The sequence below is a fragment of the Bos grunniens genome, chromosome 10 (assembly GCF_055505025.1).
Source record: "Bos grunniens cultivar Pamir isolate PY7600 chromosome 10, Bosgru_T2T1.0, whole genome shotgun sequence".
NCBI lineage: Eukaryota > Metazoa > Chordata > Mammalia > Artiodactyla > Bovidae > Bos > Bos grunniens.
The window spans coordinates 94,866,562-94,886,444 of NC_141174.1; the positions used below are offsets into that span (position 1 = coordinate 94,866,562).

At 43.2% G+C, this 19,883-nt stretch overlaps 1 protein-coding gene across 4 annotated transcripts in view; it reads right to left on the bottom strand.

Moving 5' to 3' along the window:
• Positions 1-19,883, bottom strand: part of SV2C (synaptic vesicle glycoprotein 2C) — a 444,657-nt gene that overhangs the window by 220,257 nt on the left and 204,517 nt on the right. The window contains exon 1 of one of the 4 annotated variants that reach the window (XM_086323185.1): positions 21-317. The exons of 2 other annotated variants lie outside the window; for them this stretch is intronic. The gene's annotated coding sequence lies outside the window, so the exon portion shown is untranslated. Of the gene's footprint in view, positions 1-20; positions 318-19,883 lie in introns of those variants that run through there. One more of the 4 variants, XM_086323189.1, reaches the window with a different exon arrangement.

Genomic DNA, 19,883 nt, shown 5'->3' on the forward strand with positions numbered 1-19,883 from the left:
TGCCAGGGTCCCCTACTCACCTCGCCAGCCGCCGGACACCCACTTCCTAGGACAGAGTCAAGCCTTCAGCCTTCAGCCTCGCTCCTCCGGGGCGCCTCCGTCTGCCGCGCTCTCCCGCAGCGCGCGGAGTGGCGACTCCTCGGAGCGGCGACTCCTCGGAGCGGGTCAGCCACGAGAGGCGGGGCGGGTGAGCGGCTCGGGGCTCGCAAGCTGCGATCCTCCTCCTCCGCCTCCGCCGCCTCGCCTCCGCCCCCCGGTGCTGCAGTGCCGGGCAGCGGCGTGGCGAGAGTACGAGCGGCGCGCGAGGAGGGAGTCACGGCGCGCGGGGGAGGCGGCAGCCGCGCACGACTAGCTGCGGGGCGGGCCAGCGCGCTCCGGGAAGTCGGCGTCTTGGGCGCTGCGGCGGCGGCGCGGGATGGGGCGGGTAGGGTCACCCCCAAGTCGCAGGTACTTTTGGAGAAGTCAGGGCTCCGAGTTCGCAGTAGGAGGGTGAAAAGGGACCCATTCTTTAATTAGTCACTGGGTGTGACGGTGCGTTGCGCACCTGGGGGCGGCGCCCGGAGTCTGTCCGGTGGGACCACAGGGAATCCCGAGTGTGGGAGCCCGCGGGTGCCTAGCGGGGAAAGGCGCACCTCCTGTTTCTGGGGCCTGGGGGCTGACCTGTTTAACTTTGACTCGGCTTCCCCGGGAGCCACCAGGCCGGGCTAGGTGCCCCCACCTCCCCCTCCCCCACAGTGACATACAAGTGGAGGCGAATCTTGGGCGCAGCAGGAGCAGACGGGGAGGGGGGAAACTTTGCCAGTTGCCTAGGGTCACCCCAATGCCAGGTAGGGCCAGACAGCCGGACTCAGGCAGACATCTGAAATGGCCTTTGGGGGGGAAGCTACCTAATTTTTTTTTTTTTTAATTGTTTTAACAGCCAAGGGAATTTTGTTAGTATTTTCAGTAACATTTCGCCCCTTGACGTGCTGGGGACGCCAGCAAGAGTCCCCCCTCGTTTCAAAGTGGCGGGGTTCAGCAGCTCCGGAGAAACCTGCCCCGACAAGGCCACACCCAGGGCTGGAGCGGCCACCAACGCAGCGCAAAGGAGGGCGTTGCTTCCCTTGGACCTCCAGCCGCTGCCCCTTCTTCCCCCCCATCTCCGATGCTGCCCGCTAGACGCTGCGGGAAGGGGGGCTTCGCCTATTCCCGACCCAACCAGCTCTGGGCTCATACTGAACTAAAGCAGGGTGGGAATCGGCTGCAGAGGCAGGTGCCTTCCCAGTGATCACTCCTCGGGGGAAGGGTGACCTGAAAGGAGACAAAGCACAGTGCTTGTGTAGGCTTCTGTGAGTAGAAGTCACACACACACACACACACACACACACACACACACACACACAGAGTCTATCTGCCAGTGTGTTCTATTCGTGTAAATGTGCCTGGATGATTGAATGGACGAATGTGTGGATATAAATATAAATACTTCATGAGGGGAAAAACGGTCTCTGGTACCTAAGGCAGCCTGGGGCCCAGAGAGGGTGATGGGCACAGGAGGCTGTTCACCCTCAGCAGTGCGGTAATGTGAGCGTTTTGCTGGTCTGTGCCACTACGCCTGATAACTATGGAGGGAAGAAAATACAATCAATCCTTGGCCTGTCACTTGCCTTTCTCTCCATTTTGGGTACTCTAGAATTTAAGATACGATTCCCGTGTACCATAGAACCTCACCTGCCGCACTGGTCCTGAAAACCTCCCTGGGTCTTGTTTCCGTTAAAGATTTTGCAATTTGCAACCATACGTGCTCCTGAAAAGTAGTCAGGCAACATGAAAGTCGGGGAGCATACTCATTTCATTTCATTTCATGGATCCTTCTGCATTAAATAATTATTTAAGTTAATTATGTAGGCTAAGGGCTTCCCTTGTGGCTCAGCTGGTAAAGAAACCGTCCTCCAACCCACTATGTGGGAGACCTGGGTTTGATCCTTGGGTTGGGAAGATCCCCTGGAGAAGGGAAAGGCTACCCACTCCAGTATTTGGCCTGGAGAATTACACGGACTGTATAGTCCATGGGTTGCAAAGAGTCAGACAGGACTGAGTGACTTTCACTTTACTTCACTTCATATAGGCTAAGGGGCTTTCCAGGTGGTGCTAGTGGTAAAGAACCTGCCTGCCAATGCAGGTTAAGAGATGCCATTGGATCCCTGGGTCAGTAAGATCCCTGGAGAAGGGAATGGCAATCTACTCCATTCTTCTTGCCTGGAGAACCCCATGGACAGAGGAGCCTGGTGGGCTATAGTCCATGGGGCTGCACAGAGTCAGACATGACTGAAGCAACTTAGCATGACATATAGGCTAAAATTATTGTTGTTACCTTCAGAAGGAAAATATATCTCATGAGAGTGCCTATAAATCCAGTATTGGAAATAAAATTGCAAAAATTTAAAAAATCACGTCTTACCCAGATTGCCTATGTATTACATATGTGTGTGTGTGTGCACATGTATAATTTTGAGCTCCCATTTGCAAAATGTACTGGTAATTCATTGGGTTTCCAAGTGGATACCCTGTTGAGGACTTCTCCCCAAATGTTATGGTATAATGGGTTATGTCCCCAGTGACAGAAGTTCAGAAAACTGTGAAACAAACCTTTAAAATGATCAATGTGCTCTGTTATTCTCTCTCCCTTAAATCATTCCCCTGTGCTGTCTATGGAAGATATTTAAAGGAGTGTATAAATTTTTCTTGCTGCTGAATTTTCATGTCTTGATGCACTTGAAGATAACAGCTCCTACAGGAAAATTCCTGAATGTATGTTTGCAGGAAATAGCCAACTTAAGACCAGGTCGTGCTGGAGGAGGATTTTTTCATGTTGTCTCTCTGGAGCACAGCTTATCTGTTTGAAGCACTCACATGATGGTCTGCAGAGGCTCCTTGGCTTATCCTCCACAGGCACTCTCATTTTGGGGTTTCACCTAGTGCACCACTTGGCCCTAGGCCTGTTGGATCAGGCACTCAGAACTGTTGTCTTCACACCTTCATTACCAAAGACATGTTTCTCTCCTTAAAGCACTTGTCCTGTAGGAGCTGATGGAAGGTAAAGTGAACACCTTCCTTGTCCCCGCAAATCCCAGTATTCTAAAGTTACTGCTAAGTTGCTTCAGTCGTGTCCGACCCTGAGCGACCCCATGGACTGCAGCCTACCAGGCTCCTCCGTCCATGGGATTTTCCAGGCAAGAGTACTGGAGTGGGGTGCCATTGCCTTCTCCGTCTAAAGTTACTACACACTTACAAATCAGGAATTGTGTTCCTTCGTGTAGTGGCTGCTTGTGATGCTACAAAGCAAGCTGTTAAAGACACCTAAGGAGATCAAAGATCCATCCTCACGTCTACAAAATGGGCTCAATAAAAATAATTCTTACTCAGCACAGATGCCATATTGATTAAAATTGATAACATACTCAAGAAGCACAGTGCATAGCACATGGTGGGCACAGAATAGTCCCCTTTCTCCTTTTAGCAACCAGAGTGAGGCTTTCCACAGGCTCTGCCCTGGAGCACTAGCTCTATATGATGGTGCTCCTGCAAGCTCTAGCTTCCAGAACTGGAGTCTAGAGAGAGCCTCACACACTCGGTCCAAGGCCACACCTCTGCAGTTCTCCTTACTTTCCTCATCAGGGGTCAAAAGCAAGGCATAGACACTTACCCTTCATACCTCCAAAACTCAGAGTTTTCCCAACACTGTATATTTTGAACCTAATATTAATCTCATTAAGCCTTTCAGTTCAGTCGCTCAGTCGTGTCTGACTCTTTGGGACCCCATGGACTGCAGCATACCAGGCTTCCCTGTCCGTCACCAACTCCCAGAGCTTACTCAAACTCATGTCCATTGAGGCAGTGATGCCATCCAACCATCTCATCCTCTGTTGTCCCCTTCTCCTCTGGCATCAGGGTCTTTTCCAATGAGTCAGTTCTTCATATCAGGTGGCCAAAGTACTGGAGTTTCAGCTTCAGCATCAGTCCTTCCAATGAACATTCAGGATTGATTAAGCCTTTAATGCCTACTTATATCAGTTATCACAAGCAGTCCCAGAATTCCAAGTGTGTTTATCTCCCCTACACTCTAAAGCTCATAAGGCTCAGCACATCCTGTATTTTTTCCTTTCCTCCCTCAGGGCTTATGGAATGCACAATCCACCATTAGCCAGAAGTCCTTTATCCTCACCCTCTTCTCTGAATGTTCCCTTCACTTCCTGCTCTCATGGAAGCCTGCATCCCCCTCAAGGAGGCTGCCCCTCCACAGCCCTCTCAAGTGACGGCTGGTTTTTTTTTTTTTTTTTCCTTCTCCAGTTCTTGTATCACTGTCAGGAAGTAGGGAGGTGATATCCTTCTTGTTCTTTATTACTGCTTCCAAAACATTCTTCATCCCTTCTCTCTAAAACCTGCAACTTTGAATCTTACCTTCTCAGGTTATTTCACCCATTACTTTTTAAAATTGAAGTACAGTTAATTTACAATGTAGTGCTAAGTTTCAGGTGTACAGAAAGTGATTCAGTTACATATATGTATATATACATATTTTTTTCATATTCTTCTCCATCATTGGTTATTAAAAATATTGAATATAGTTCCCTGTGCTATATCATCCATTAGTTTTAAATGTTACTTTCATGTTCAGACCTCCAGGTCACTTTGCACCTTTCCTGATAATTTTAGCTCCTAGACCGATGCCACTCCATAAATGCTAATCCTACCTTGAAAGTGAAAGTGTTAGTTGCTCTGTCATCTGACTCTTTGCAACCTTTGTGACCCCATGGATAAAGCCCACAAGGCTTCTCTGTCCATGGAATTCTCCAGGCAAGAACACTGGAGTGCATAGCCATTCTCTTCTCCAGGGGATCTTCCCAACCAAAAGATCAAACGCGGGTCTCCTGCATTGCAGGCAGATTCTTTACTTACTGAGCCAGCAGGGAAGCCCTCTAAACCTGCCTTATCTTTGCCAGTTTAATATACACAAAGATGTTCATTCCAATCAGTAGTACTCTTAGTCCTGAGCAAGCTTTGGTGAGGGGCCTCTGTGCTTTAGAATGCTTTACTTGAAAGGAAAAAACTTCCAAATTTCCATTAAACTATGAATTCAATTTAGTATTAGACTGGTAATTTCCCAGGGCACTGGCAGAAGGAAATGAACATAGTTTTTGGAGGAGCTCTTCTTCCTTCTAGACTTAAAAAAAAAAAAAAAAAAAAAAAAAACCTCTCTTAAGTAAGTTTCTAATGAAAATCAGAGGCACATAATGAACACACCAGGAAGGATGGCACCATGAGGGAGAGCTGGAATTAACAGAAGAAACTTCAGTCCTTCCTTTGATAAAAGACTCCAAATGTTGCAGTTATTGGCCAAAGTTGTTTTTTTTACTTGAATAAAATGCAAGCTTAAAAATATTTGTAAGCAATAAGAAACTACAAGGAATGACCAGTCCTATTTGAAAAGGTACCAATCAACCTTCTATCCAACTTTGCGTACACACACATCTTACTCCCTCCTGTTAGAATCCTGATTTGATTTAGGGATCCATCTTTTTTTTTTTTTTAACTGCACTCATATATTGAACAACACAGTTTTACACAGAATACTAAGCACTTTTCTTTGTATTTTACATATGGGCTTGGAATTCTATTAAAATTCATACCATCACACTACCAAATCTAACTCCTAAATAGATGAATTACAATTTGTTTAGGTTTTAAAGTCTTAATGGCAATAGCCATTATTATGACTATTATATTAATAATTGTATTAATAATATAATTATATAAAATGATAATATGATGACTATATTAAAAATTATTGATTGAAAAATAAATTAAAGAAAGAGCAAATAAAATTTTACGTAGTCTTATGTGCCCTGAAGGAGGTGGTGCCTGATTTGGAGCAGTTTCTCCTATGTCCAGGTAATCTCCTATTTTGAACTTCCGTGACTTCAGCTTCATGAGCCATAAGTCTTCTTTCTGCTAGACATTATGCTACCAATTATTTTTATTTGATGGCCAGGTCTTTTAAGATCTGTAAGAACAATTTCAAAATTGAGGTGTAAGCCCCACTTTCTAGGTTCTGGGTAGATTTCTTCTGCTGATCAGTTCTGTCAAGGTTGCATCCGTTCAAGTGTAAATCTGCAGCTGGGTGGGCCTTGGGAGAATGAGTCCAGGCCATTCTGCTGTTATTGGTACTGAAGTTCCATGGTGGTGGCAGCCCACACGTCTTCTCCCAGGGAATCCACCACTCTCTTCTTCCTGCTGCCGGCAAGAGAGATGCTCACTCTGACCTCTGATCCCTGCAAACAGCCAGCAGCCACCATTTTTCACATGGACACATGCTTTCGGGGTTGATCTCAGTATATCTTGATCGGTCCAAGTTCAGTTCAGTTCATTTCAGTCGCTCAGTCGTTTCCGACTCTTTGCAACCCCATGAATCGCAGCATGCCAGGCCTCCCTGTCCATCACAAACTCCCGGAGTTCACTCAGACTCACGTCCATCGAGTCAGTGATGCCATCCAGCCATCTCATCCTCTGTTGTCCCCTTTTCCTCCTGCCCTCAATCCCTCCCAGCATCAGAGTCTTTTCCAATGAGTCAACTCTTCGCATCAGGTGGCCAAAGTACTGGAGTTTCAGCTTTAGCATCATTCTTTCCAAATAACACCCAGGACTGATCTCCTTTAGAATGGGCTGGTTGGACCTCCTTGCAGTCCAAAGGACTCTCCAAACCAGTCATGAAATTCCATTCCCCTGTCCAGTGGTTGGTTTTTGGGCACAGACCTGTTGCACAATTCTGACCAGTGATATGTGAAGGGAACACACCTCTAGAGAGGTTTTGGGAATGACTTCTTCACTTCTGAAACTATGAATGAAGAACAGAAGTCTCATTGCTGTTTGCAGACATTATCATGCCTAAATGTGACCTATGGAACTTTTCCAAACGTCCTGTAATCAAGCAGGGGAGGCAGTCTAGTGACAAAATTCATGAAGGACGTAAGAGCCAAGTGAATTTGAGAGAAGTGGAGCCAGAGCCTTGTGCCACACCTGGACTAGCCCCACCTCTGCTGTCTGGTAATGAATTTCCTTATTTTTAAAAAAAGCCACTTAGAGTCTTTTCCTCACAGCTTAAAGTGTTCTTATGCTGACACTATTCCCAGCTCTAGAAGAGTAGCTGGCACATGGAAGATTCTCCGCAAACGTCTGCTGACTTAAATTGAGCTGGGTGTCAAGTTCATTTCTACTTGAGAAAACAAGAAGGACGTCTCCATCTGTCAGTCCCTAGATCATAGATTGTGTTTGGTAAACATTTGCTTAAAGCCAGAATGGCTTCAGTATCTTAATAGGCAAAATGGAAGTCCAGATGGAAGGCTGAACATAAAAAAAGAAAATTACCTCACTGAAAACTCAAGTTCTGGAAGAATCTTCTGCTCAAATTGCCAGGGAAGGAGCTACTCCAGGCAGGGTCAGAAAAAGGGAAGTTTAAGACATCGCCAGCCTCCTCTTTTGGCTCCAAGGGGAAAGCAGTGTGTCCCCCAGGAGAGTGTGTGAGGGCGGAGATGTGGAAGGGAGTGGAAATACCCACAGGACACATCCCTTGGTAAAAAGAGGCAGAATTTGATGTCTGGAAACCCTGCTTGTTAAGAAGCGAAGAGCTAAATTAAAGGAGACTGTAAGCTATTCAGGGCTGATCCCTGGGTATACTCCACGGGTCCAGAAACGTCCCCTCTATGTAGGTTTGCTCCCGTATGTATCCACGTGGCTAGAATAAACTATCTTTGTCACTCAGAAAACGTCTAGCTTCAGTGGACGTGACTACTGATAAGACACAGTGTGCAGTCTGCGTTCCTGAGGTCTCAGTCCCAGGAAGAGGAGCCCCCATATCTGAACAGAGGCCAAGAAAACAGAAGCCACCTCACACAACATCATGGGCACCCCCCCCCCACCAGTCATAGTTAGCAGATACCTGGGAGAATCACTCCTGTGAATAGGCAACTCGCCTGATCCAAACTGCCCTCAGTGACTGCACAGTGCATGCCTCAGCCTAGCCGTGTGTCCCATGTCCATTCCCACTGGGGGGCACAGAGCAAGCGCTGAGTGACGAAGTGGCCAGGGTGACTCAGCACGTCTCTGACTTAGCACCCTGGTGCTCATACACCGGGCCTGTGAATCCTCAACCTCCGAGGAGAAGGAGTGGGTGGCACATATTCTGTCCCATGGAGGGACAGTTCTGAGGACTGCTGCATATGCTGGGATAGCACCCAGGTGCCCGCAGTGGTGAGCAGCTTATTTACCAACAGTTGGCTGACTTCCCCCTTCCTTGTCTGACTTCCCCGCCTGCTCAGCGTACTTCACAGGATCATCTCTTCAGTACCTACACGTACTCATACCCTGAAGTGAAGCCAAAGTGTTAGTTGCTCAGCCATGTCTGACTCTTTGCAACCCCATGGACTGTAGCCTGCCAGGCTCTTCTGTCCATGGAACATTCCAGGCAAGAATACTGGAATGGGTTGCCATTCCCTTCTCCAGGGGATCTTAAGCCAGGGATCAAACCCAGGTCTCCTACATTGCAGGCAGATTCTTTACCATCTGAGCCACCAGGGAGGCCCACTCCACACTAACCCCACAATAAGACAAACCTCTGGGCAAAACCGGCCGTAATCAGGCCCACATTCTCACCAGCTTTGTTCTCAGGAAATCCACCTCATTTCCTGTAGCCCCACAGCCTCTTGAAAGCCCACCAATTCCCCCAACACAATGTCTTCTGTATGAGAGATGCTATTTCGAATAATTGTTCAAACATTTAGTTAGCCTTCTATATCCTTTCTTGAGCATCTCTGTCCAAAATGAGACTTGTCAAGGGTCTTTCCATATGCCACAATGCCAGACTCAAATCCTGCAATGCCTTCTGCAGAGGCGTAGCACCACTACCACAGACTGGGAAACCTCTAGCAGTCCTACGATTTTAATATGTGTGTTTTAATTTAGAATAAAAAAACAAACCCAGATGCCCACTTTGTGGCAAGGGGAATCTCTGAATATTTTCCTTCTCTTTCTTTCAGTGACTTCTGTTACTTCCATAAGCTCTATGGCAGGTGCTCTAGATCATCTGTATCTGAATGCTTTATAGCTCAAATATGAATATTCTCTTTGGGTCTTCTGTTTATCACTGATTACATTTTCTTTTTTAACATTTGACCACAGGTTTGTTAATACATTGAACTCTATTAAACTATTTTCCCATTGCAGGGAGAATTATCATTTCCATGTCCAGAATTTGTCTCACATAATCTTCATGTTCCAGATTAGTGTTCTAAGGCTCAGCTTTTCCTTTTTTAATAATAGACATGCTGATTTCCCCCATATGATCTAGCTATTAAAAATGCATGTGGTATGCTTTCAGGAAGTTAGATTCACTTCTATTTTTAGCATGACCCATAGGTATTGATGCTGACCAACTCTGGACCACATGGCTTTTTATTTTAAGAGGCAGCAACACCATGAATGTTAATGATGGAAAATTTTGGTATTAATTCATGGTTTAGCTTTCTCTACACTTAGACTAAATCCATTCCTGCTGATAAAAACCATTTTAAAAATGACCTATCCTTTTGCTCCATGCCTGCTACCAAGAAGAGTTTTCTGGGCACCATATTAACCATTTCCTGCATAAAAATGCACCCTATGTGAACAGTAGCTCTCCCATGATACAACTTGAGCTCATTTCTGTATTCGATGACAACCTGGAAGTAGAAGTTCTTTAGTAATGGGATCTGAGAGATCAGGTGAAGTTTCCCCTCACTTGCCAGAAGTTGTCTGCAAATCCCAAGAACATAGCTTCCCACCTTCTGACTGATGCAAAGTCAAATAGAACTCATCCCAGGCTATTGTCAATTTCAAGGGAGGGAGCAGGAAGTCTCATTTTGGCATTAGGACCAAGTGACAGTTTACCAAATACTCAACATTTGCAGCTATGAGGCACTTGCTTGCTCTCTGAAGTGCTGGGAACGAGGCTCCTTTCCTTCTTTCCACTCCCTTTCAGTCTGTGGGAGGCAGAGTCAGGTTACTAGTGCGTGCCCTAAAAGTACGGTGGCTTCATCTTGTCCCTTTGACTCACTATCTGAGATGTCACCTTACTGCTGTGAAGTTCCTGTCTCCAAAAGAGGAAGCTTATGACTGAAGCTTTCTGGGGATGTAGGCTCAGGCACTGTTTGGAAGAACAGAGGTTGGCCCAGGATTTCCACTGAAGAGACCTCAAGAATACATTTCTTTAGGTTACCACAGGCAAAGCAGACATGTACAGTGGGTAGAGGTGTTCCAGAACACTGATTCTCAGAATGCTCAGTAAAGAAGCTGACTTGGCATGTCATTCAGGCAGGTTAAGACCAAGAGGTCATAAAACACAGTTTTCATAAGGCACCAGAAGACGGCTGCAACTGAACACATGGGCCAGATCTCATCTTGGTAAAATACAATTTCCAATGTCACCTTCCATGAGTCACCTTTCCAAAAGAAGACAAGATCCAGACACTCTGGAACAAAGAGCTTAGTGACCAGGGGCAATGGTCAGTGGTCTTAGAGGTTATTATGTTGAGACCGCAGGATCCTGGAGAAGCCTGGTGTTTGTATGCTTACTTGCAAAGGACATCATCATTAGAAGAGCCTGAAGTGCTACCATCACAAGCTGCTATCTATACAGATGGCCTTGGCCATTGGCACGGTAGATCCTGGCCTGGTAGAGCTAGGCTTGGGCATGAGATCACAACACAGTTGTCTCTATGGTGGGAAGTGAGAGAGCCTCCTCTTCGTCTTGTCTGGAAACATGTGTGCGTGCTAAGTCACTTCAGTCATGTCTGACTCTGTGACTCTATGGCCTGTAGCCTGCCAGGTTCCTCTCTCTGTGGGATTCTGGCAAGAACACTGTATTTGGGCAAGAATACTGCAGTGGGTTGCCTTGCCCTGCTCCAGGGTATCTTCCCAACCCAGAAATTGAACCCACGTCTCTTATATCTCCTGCCTTGGCAGGCAGGTTCTTTACCACTAGCACTGCCTAGGAAGCCCCTGTGCACAAACAGAGCACTTGCTGAGGATCCTCAGGGCAAGGGTAGTAATTTGGCAGAACTCTGCTCAGAACATGGGCAGGTGGGCAGCAGAGATCTGATGGGAGTTCAGGTTGGTGACGTCTCCTAGGAACTCAGGGCTCAATGCCTGGTCTTCTCTGCCAGGATGAGAGAAGCCTAGGACCCTAGGTCTGGGCTGGGGCCCTGAGGCCCTGCAGTCAGTACAACTGAGACTGTGCTCCAAATGGGGTGCACAGATGTAGAATCCAGCTATGAGGCCTGGGGCAGTGTGGGGTCTGCATACCACAGAAAAGGAAGCTAACTTAGGCCAAAAAACAAATAAATAAATAAAAGTACCAGATTGGGAGAGAAATGAATCAGTCAGAATCCAAGGAAGAACCGAAGAGCTGGGTATGGAAAAGACAGAGCCCAGAGATGGCTGAACTTTGAGAAGCATCCTTTAGAGTTTTGTCTTTGGAATGTTTCAGCTGCCTCTGTCTTTTGCTCTTTGTGACTAACCTGGCATTCTCAGGAGAGTCTGAATAGGTGCCTCAGGTACACACTCTCTGAGATTCACAGGGCCATTTGGAAAAAGGAAAGTAGGGCGCAGCTCCCAGAGGAACAGAGAGGAAGAGGTTCTGTGCATGACAAACAAGAGATCTCCATGTCCCGGCAGCCGGGTGGCACTCAGGGGTGTGGGGCTCTACTGGAAGGTAGAGTGCAAGGTGGAGAGCCTGGGGGCAAGGCTGGTTCTACAGGCCCAGCCAGGTGCAAGGAGGGGGTGCTGTCCCGACACATGAATGCTATCAAGTCAGACAGATGGCCTGGAAGAAGACAGTTGGTTGAGCCTCAAGTCATATGGTGTTGATACAGAAAATCTGCACCCCAGATTCTTGGCAGAGAGTGATTATAACTGCTCATTTCTTATCAAAAGTTCAATTGTAACTAAAATATAGATATTTTAGGAAGGGCCTAAAGACCAGCAGTGCATCCATTTGATACTTTGAATGGTATACTTGTATTATGTCAGACCATCTGGGAAAGCTATTAATATATACCTGAGATGGTTTCTTTTTTTTTTTTTTTTGCACTTTACCTTTTGCTGCACTTTGCTAATTTTCCTAATTGTACTTTGATAATATGCCATCAGCCTACATATCAGGATATTATAGGAAACAGTCTCATTAGTGTTGGCGGGGAAAGGGACGATGGTGAGGGCTTTGGTCACTAGGTCAGTCAGCATAGCCTGTAAGTAATCCCAAGGAAAGTTTCAATTTTAAGTATCCGTAAAAATTGTGATTCTTCTTTACAAATTGCTTATTTTTTTCCTAGTTATACTTTATCCTCTTCTAGAGATTTTGGGAAAAGTCTACAGTTCTTAGAGTGTTTCAGGATTTAAATAAATAAGAATATAAACATAATCATTTTTTCAACCTTTTTGGCCAGATAATTGTTATTATGTTAACTATTTTGAAGGGTTAAAAAAAAAAAAGCAGAAGCTATCCAATTATGAAACTAGAAAACCATGAAATAAAAACTTCACAGCAATAATACCAAAAGGAAAAAAAACTACAGACCAATCTTAATCATAAATATAGATATAAAATTCCTAAAATGCAAGCAAATTGAGGAATTTGGCAATTTAGCCAGTGGGAAAAAAGGGTAAACCGTGAACTCATAGGTTTTACCAAAATGAAATTATGGTCCAATATTAAGAAATATGTTAATAATAATCATATGGTCACATAAGAAAAATCCTATTATTTTATCTCAGTATGTATTGAAATGTTAATCCTTAATGTTTCACACTCATTCTTGACTTATTAGAAACCTAAGTATAGAGAAATACATTCTTGAAGATATATTTATATTAAACTGACAGTCATATTATTATTCGACAAATCCTATTAAACTCATGAATGAAATTTAAAAAGCCCATTATCATAATCATCATTTATGTTGGTTTTATAAACACTGAAAGTGAAAGTTGCTCAGTTGTGTCCGACTCTTTGAGACTCCATACAGTCCATGGAATTCTCTAGGCCAGGATACTGGAGTGTTCTCCAGAGGATCTTCCCAACCCAGGGACTGACCCAGGTCTCCTGCATTGCAGGTGGATTCTTACCATCTGAGCCACCAGGGAAGCCCTTTATAAACACTAGCCATGGAATGAAAATATGAACCAAAAATTTGAGACATAACCACATGAAAAAAGTAGAAAGAACTATCATTATATGCAATTGCTAAGATTGTGTGTATATAAACATCAAAAAAAAAAAATTAAGCAAAATGGCAGAATGTAGATAAAAGTCCAAAAGTTCATAGGTAACAAAACAGAGATAAGAGTTACAGGTGTAGAAAATAAAGGTAATGCCATAGTAAAGAATCTGCCTGCAATGCAGGAGACCTGGGTTCGATTCCTGGGTCAGGAAAATCCCCTGGAGAAGGAAATGGCTACCCACTCCAGTATCCTTTTTTTTTGTTGTTGTTGTTGTTAATATATAATGTATTTCTGTTGTAGGCATTATACTGAACCACTCCAGTGCTTTTGCCTGGAGAATCCCATGGATAGAGGAGCCTGGTGGGCTACAGTCCATGGGGGTCACAAAGAGTCAGACAAGACTGAGTGACTAAACCACCACCAAGACAGACTATTAAACTTCAAAAACTATAAATGTATCCATTTGCTGAGGCTACATATACTGAAGTTTCAGAACAGTATTTTGTCCTCCTTAAAATCTTGTTTTTATATTATAAACAATAATTCTGGGGGACCAAAACATTCAGAGAATTTTTTTAGTGAGATTTAAAATTTGATATTAAATAAGATCTATTAACAACATCAAAACCAACCTTTCAAAGACAGTAATAAATTACAAGATTTTGTTTTCCTTTTAAAGTTCCTTTTAGATATCATACTTATGAGACAAAGTAGAGGTGAAAATAGCTTTCCATATTGTTTCTTTGATCATTCATTAAGTCCATTATTCTTAGAAGTTTGTTATGTTTGATCTTAAAAATAACTTTAACAAAACACTAACAGTAAATAGAGCATTTTGATGTTTTCAGAAAGCTGACATATTTAAAGGATAAAAGGTTTGGCAAAGGTTGATCTCAATCTTCTAACCATCTCAGCTTAGTTCTTGCCAAGAAATAAAATGGGTTTCCACTATGAGGGGTTCAGGGAAGGTGGGGAAGGCTGAGGCCCTCCTTGAGATCTGTACTGTAAACTCCCGGTAGGCAGGAACAATTTCTTCCTGATTTGCTCTGAGTAGGAACTAGTGAAATACCTCCAAAAGAGCAGCGTGTAATAGATGCTTTGGGGGAATGATGATGGAAAAAGTGACATCCACATCCAAAAGTAAAACAGAGCTCCAAGCCCGAGGACTCACCTCCAGGAGAACCAGCTACTTACATTACAGGCGTAAGGCACATATTGTTGACTCTGTATGGTTTTGTTTTTGCTAAAGTCACATTTCAAATGGATGGCTCCTGCAGCCTTAGAGGGGCCCTGTTGAAGGCAGGACCCCTCCTCCTCTTCCATCCAAGACCCGAGCTCCATGGTTTCTCTGAAGAAGGCTCTTACCTTGAGATTGATGTTCTACATATTTCTATTCCATGCTCTCCTCACCTGTCCCAAAGTCTAGTATTACCTTTTTCCTCCCCTCCCCATTGTGCAGTGGTTAGGGCTTATCATGCGCTATGCAAAACAGAAGTGTAGAGTAACAGCACGTGTAGTCATGTTTATGCTGTAACACTATTCATGCTATTTCATACTACCCTCTCTTATCATCTCACTTGTTAATTATCATTATTCACCTTATTCTTTTTTTAATTGTCTATGTATGTTTTGATGAAGAACACTCAGGGGCTTCCCTGGTGGTCCAACGGTTAAGAGTCTGCCTTGCCATGCCTGGGACACTGGTTTGAGCACTGGTCTGGGAGGATCCCACAAGCTGTGGAGCAACTAAGCCTGTGCAGCACAACTACTGCGCCTGTGCTCTAGAGCCCGGGGATTCAACTAAGGAAGCCTGCATGCCAGAGCCCATGTTCTGCAACAAGAGAAGCCACCTCAGTGAAAGGCCCGTGCACCACGACTCCAGAGTAGCCCCGCTCTCTGCAACCAGAGAAAGCCCTCGTGCAGCAACGGAGACCCACCATAACCAAAACAATAAATAAATCTTAAACAAAAGAACACTCAGGAGTATCCAGGGTTATATCTGCCTTTCTGAATCACTCCCAGGATATCACAGATAACCGTTTAAAAATTGTTTATATCTCTCCAAATGTGTTTTAGAAACAGAGTAAAAAAATAAATACATCCTTTAAGAATTAAATGTGAATCTCTGGCATTTGCTTTTAATTGTAAATTATGTACACCCATGGCTGATTCATGTGAATTTATGGCAAAAACCACCACAATATTGTAAAGTAATTAGCCTCCAATTAAAATTTAAAAAATACTAAAAAAAATCATACTATTGAATAAAATCATTACCAATGAAAATTGTCCATTCCAAATCTCCTTTAGTTCTTAGCTGTAAACAAAGAGCATGAGGCAATTCAATCAGAAAAGGAATCTTTTAAAGGAGACTCTTGAGAGTCCCTTGGACTGCAGGGAGATTCAACCAGTCTATCCTAAAGGAAATCAGTCCTGAATATTTATTGGAAGGACTGATGCTGAAGCTGAAACTTAAGTACTTTGGCCACCTAACGCGAAGAACTAACTCACTGGAAAAGATCCTGACGCTGGGAAAGATTGAAGGCAGGAGGACACGGGGATGACAGAGGATGATATGGTTGGATGGCATCACCAACATAATGGACATGAGTTTAAGCAAGCTCCAGAAGTTGGTGATGGACTGGGAAGCCTGGCCTGCTGCAGTCCATGAGGTTGCAAACAGTCAGACATGACTGAGCGACTGAACTAAAAGGAGATTAGGTAGCTCACAGTATGTCTAGGATCAGGTAGACAGTCTACAGTGCGAATTCATGTCCTGACCACACTACAAGATGCTCCAGTGGAGACTTCACGGCGGCTAACATGGGGACTGATACTATGGATGATACCACCATGGATGGAAGGTTAGAACCTTCACCACTGCTTTTGCCCAGAAATGGCTATCCTAGCGTCTGCTGTCTCATTTCCTTTTCTTCCCAATAGAAGCCTTCCATAAGGACATCCTGGGACTGGCAGAACTTGAGACATGTATCTGTGCCTTTGGTGCAAGGGAAGCTGGGAAAGAATTTCCCTGGGGAGTGGAGTGGGGGAACACAGAATATAAGGACTCTTACAAAAACACGGACAGTAGAGCAAGACAATTCAATAGGGGTAAACAGTTCATCAGCTCCAGGAAGGGGCAGAGTCCTGTGGAGGGATGGTCACTTTCTGATTAGATATAGGCAATCACATTTGATGATGCAGGACTGATTTTATCGTCCAGCAGAAAGCAGATCAGTCTGATGGTTTGGGAGAAGTGTTCAGAGAGCTACATGAACTACAGAGTGTGAAGGAATCAGTCCCCTTGTTGGAAGGCAAGGAAACATGGCGGAGAGGTGGGATGACTCTTGTCTTTCCCCTGGTGTGTAAATCTGAATGCCTGCTTCCTGGTCAGAGAAGCCCACGCAATTCAAAGGAAAAACTGCTTTGTTCTCTGTGCCTCTGCAACAGCTTGTTTAGGCTCAATTAAAAGCAACTCCAGTAACTTGGCTGGCTGCTGTGGTAGGAAATGTAATATTACTTTTGATACTTTCATCTTCAAATTGACAAGCACGTGACATGGTCCTCAATAAAGAGACTTTCATATTTCTCAGGATTTTTTGCCAAGTCACTAGAGTAAAGAGCAAAGTAGTAATAGAAATTGAACACAGGAAAATTGTGTGTGTGTGATTTGTTTGTTTAGGTACATAAATCCCTGATACCCAAGCTCACATAACCACCAATCAGACCCCTCCCTCCCACTGCCTCTTTGAGACTCTAATAATTACATCAAATAAAGAGCTTGCCCAGTTCTTGTTAGACAAAGATGGCAGCAGATTTTATAAATATTTCAGAGGCCATTAAGGTACTTGCCTCAGGGACAAAGAAAACTCAGGAACATTTGAACTATTTCAGTTCAACATTCCTTCCTGGATTCATTCACTAAGAGAGTAAAAAAAAAAAAAAGAACCAAAATATATACATCTCTTTAGTAAAGAAAACATTGTTTTTGTTCTGCATTTGACATGGAGAGCATTCTGTAGATTACTAGAGCCCTGTTTTGCAATTCTCCTGATGTATGTTTATTTCAGTGTCCATTTTAGAAAGTCGCAAGTGAATGAATCCAGTAGCATACAATTTAAGGGCAGATTCCCATGCTTCTTTGCACTCTGTATAATCACGCATGTGGCAGGGCCTCTATACATACTAACTAATGAAAATAATGATGATTGAGTCTCTGTCTCAAAGAGAAGAGTATAAAGGGAGAAGGTATGGTCAATTATTACACACATTTAGATATAACTCTTACCCAGAGTACTGTTCGGGGTAGAGGGAGGGTAGTATTTCATCCCTTTCTGACACAGTTATCCTTAGAACCAAGCTAAGTTCCTTGTTGAAATAAAGATGACAAATCTAGTCTTTGAGAAATTATTAGAAAATAATATGGGAAATAATTTTAGCTATTTGTTTATGGTAATAAAAATAATAAAAAAAAACACTTCACTAACCCAACATTCCATTCTTTATCATAAGTCAGAATATTTGTGATTGCTTACAGAATATTGAGAATGATTTAATACATTTATACTAAGGCATTCCAAACTTGAATAGATGCATAAGATCATGAGAGAGTATTATAAAGGGATATTTCAGTTTTACAAAACTTTTATAAAATCTACATATACTTATCTTAGTATTTTGAAGTGTCTTGAAGCATTTTTATTTATAAACTGTGATTAGATTTGCTTTGTAATACTAATATCAAATTTCAACTTCTAGTCACACTCATAAGGCAAATACATCACCTTCCAATTTATTCTGTTTAAATTTGCTTTTGTAATAGAAAAAAATAAAATGCTCAGTACTTGTTGGAATATTTATTCTCCTTCAACTCTTAGGAAGTTTCTAGTCTGTATCTATATTCTAATAGGCACTAAGAAGTATGTCTTTCCCAATACTTATCTCTCTTCACTCTAAGCTGTTTCTCCACAGACATGAGCATTTAAATGGCCATGACAGTTGGAACAAGCAAACCTGCCTAGGTTCCAGGCTGGCTTCAGGTGTGTAATGGGGTTGGACAGGAGACGGTTAGGGTGGTGTTGTCCTGGAGGTAGATCACCCAAGTGCTACAGTGAGCTCAGGGCTGATGGAGGGGATCTGGTGTACCCCAAGACAGACTGAAGATCTGCAATGGGCTCCCCTTGGAACCTGAGATCCAGAATGCACCAGATTTATTCATGGTCACGTTGGTGGAAGTAGCTTAAGGGAAGGGACAGTCTCAAGGATCTCCTTAGTACCTTTCTCCTCACCACCCCCAATTTCCTGTCTGCATTTGCACTCCTGGCAGTAATCTAGACATAATGCCTGGCTCATGGCAGATTTATACAATAAATAAATGCCAAGAAGAGGAGAAATCAAATATGCATAACAGTACTTCTGTGTGGAACAAACTTCAACCATAACTAAAATAAATATTCTCTCTAAAGATGTAATCACTAAATAGTTTTTATTAAGTACTTCTCTAAAGGATACAGGAAAAAAATAAATAAATAATTCAAATCACTCCTAAATACTAACCTTGCTTCAGGGAAAAAATATTTTTTGTTTGCCATAATTTTCCAGAAGGATGATAAACCTTGATCAAAGTGATTAGACCAATTAGTGAGACTTTAACTTAACTCAAAAGAATGGTAAAGGTAATTTCAGCCTTCACATAGATCTATAATTCTACATTCATTTATAGTCCTTGACACTCACAAAAACCCTAGTGATAGGCACTGATGTGTACAGGTGAGTCTCAGAGATTAAATAACTTGTTCAAGGTCACATGTCTAGTTAGCTACAGAAGCAAACTTAAAACCTATTATGTTAACACATAAGTGAAGGACTACAGTTCTGCTTATACAGTGAAGCTAATTTTATGTAGAAATTCCTTCAGCCTTTTCTCTCATTAATAATGATTAATAGTTTCCATCTCTATGGTGTCTTAACTGGTAATACTGCGTTTGATCCTCACCACACCCTATGAGGTTTGTAGGGCAGAAAGTAGGATCTTCTATCCGTGGACAAGGAAAATTAAAGTTCAGAAGTCTGGACTTGCTAGATCACAAAGCTGGCACAGACTCAGAATCCAGTGATCTTTTCATAACACACATGGCCTCCCATAAGCACATCTCAACATGAACAGACAGAATTGGTATTAATGAGGCAAAACTGAATTACCTAAAAACTAAACAATGAAACCAAATAAAAAACACTGTGGGTATTTGATAAAATGATAGTTCTCGAGCAGAACTAGTGATGGAAATCTACTGTTTTATTATAAAAGACAAATACATGGTAAAAATTATTTCCTGCAAAATTATTTTGGACAGTGAAAATGTCACACTTGATTTTTGACTTGTTTAGCATAGATGTGAACAGATCAACTTCACAGCATCACACACCAATCAATCAACCTTCTGCCGGTCCATGACTGAAGACTGAATGATATGTGACCTCTGAACCATAGAATCAAAGGTCTGCTATGTGACCCAATGGCTGGTATATTCCAGACTAAAATATATATTTCTCTCATTTCAATTCCAGAGACTAGCATTGTATCACAGAGCTTG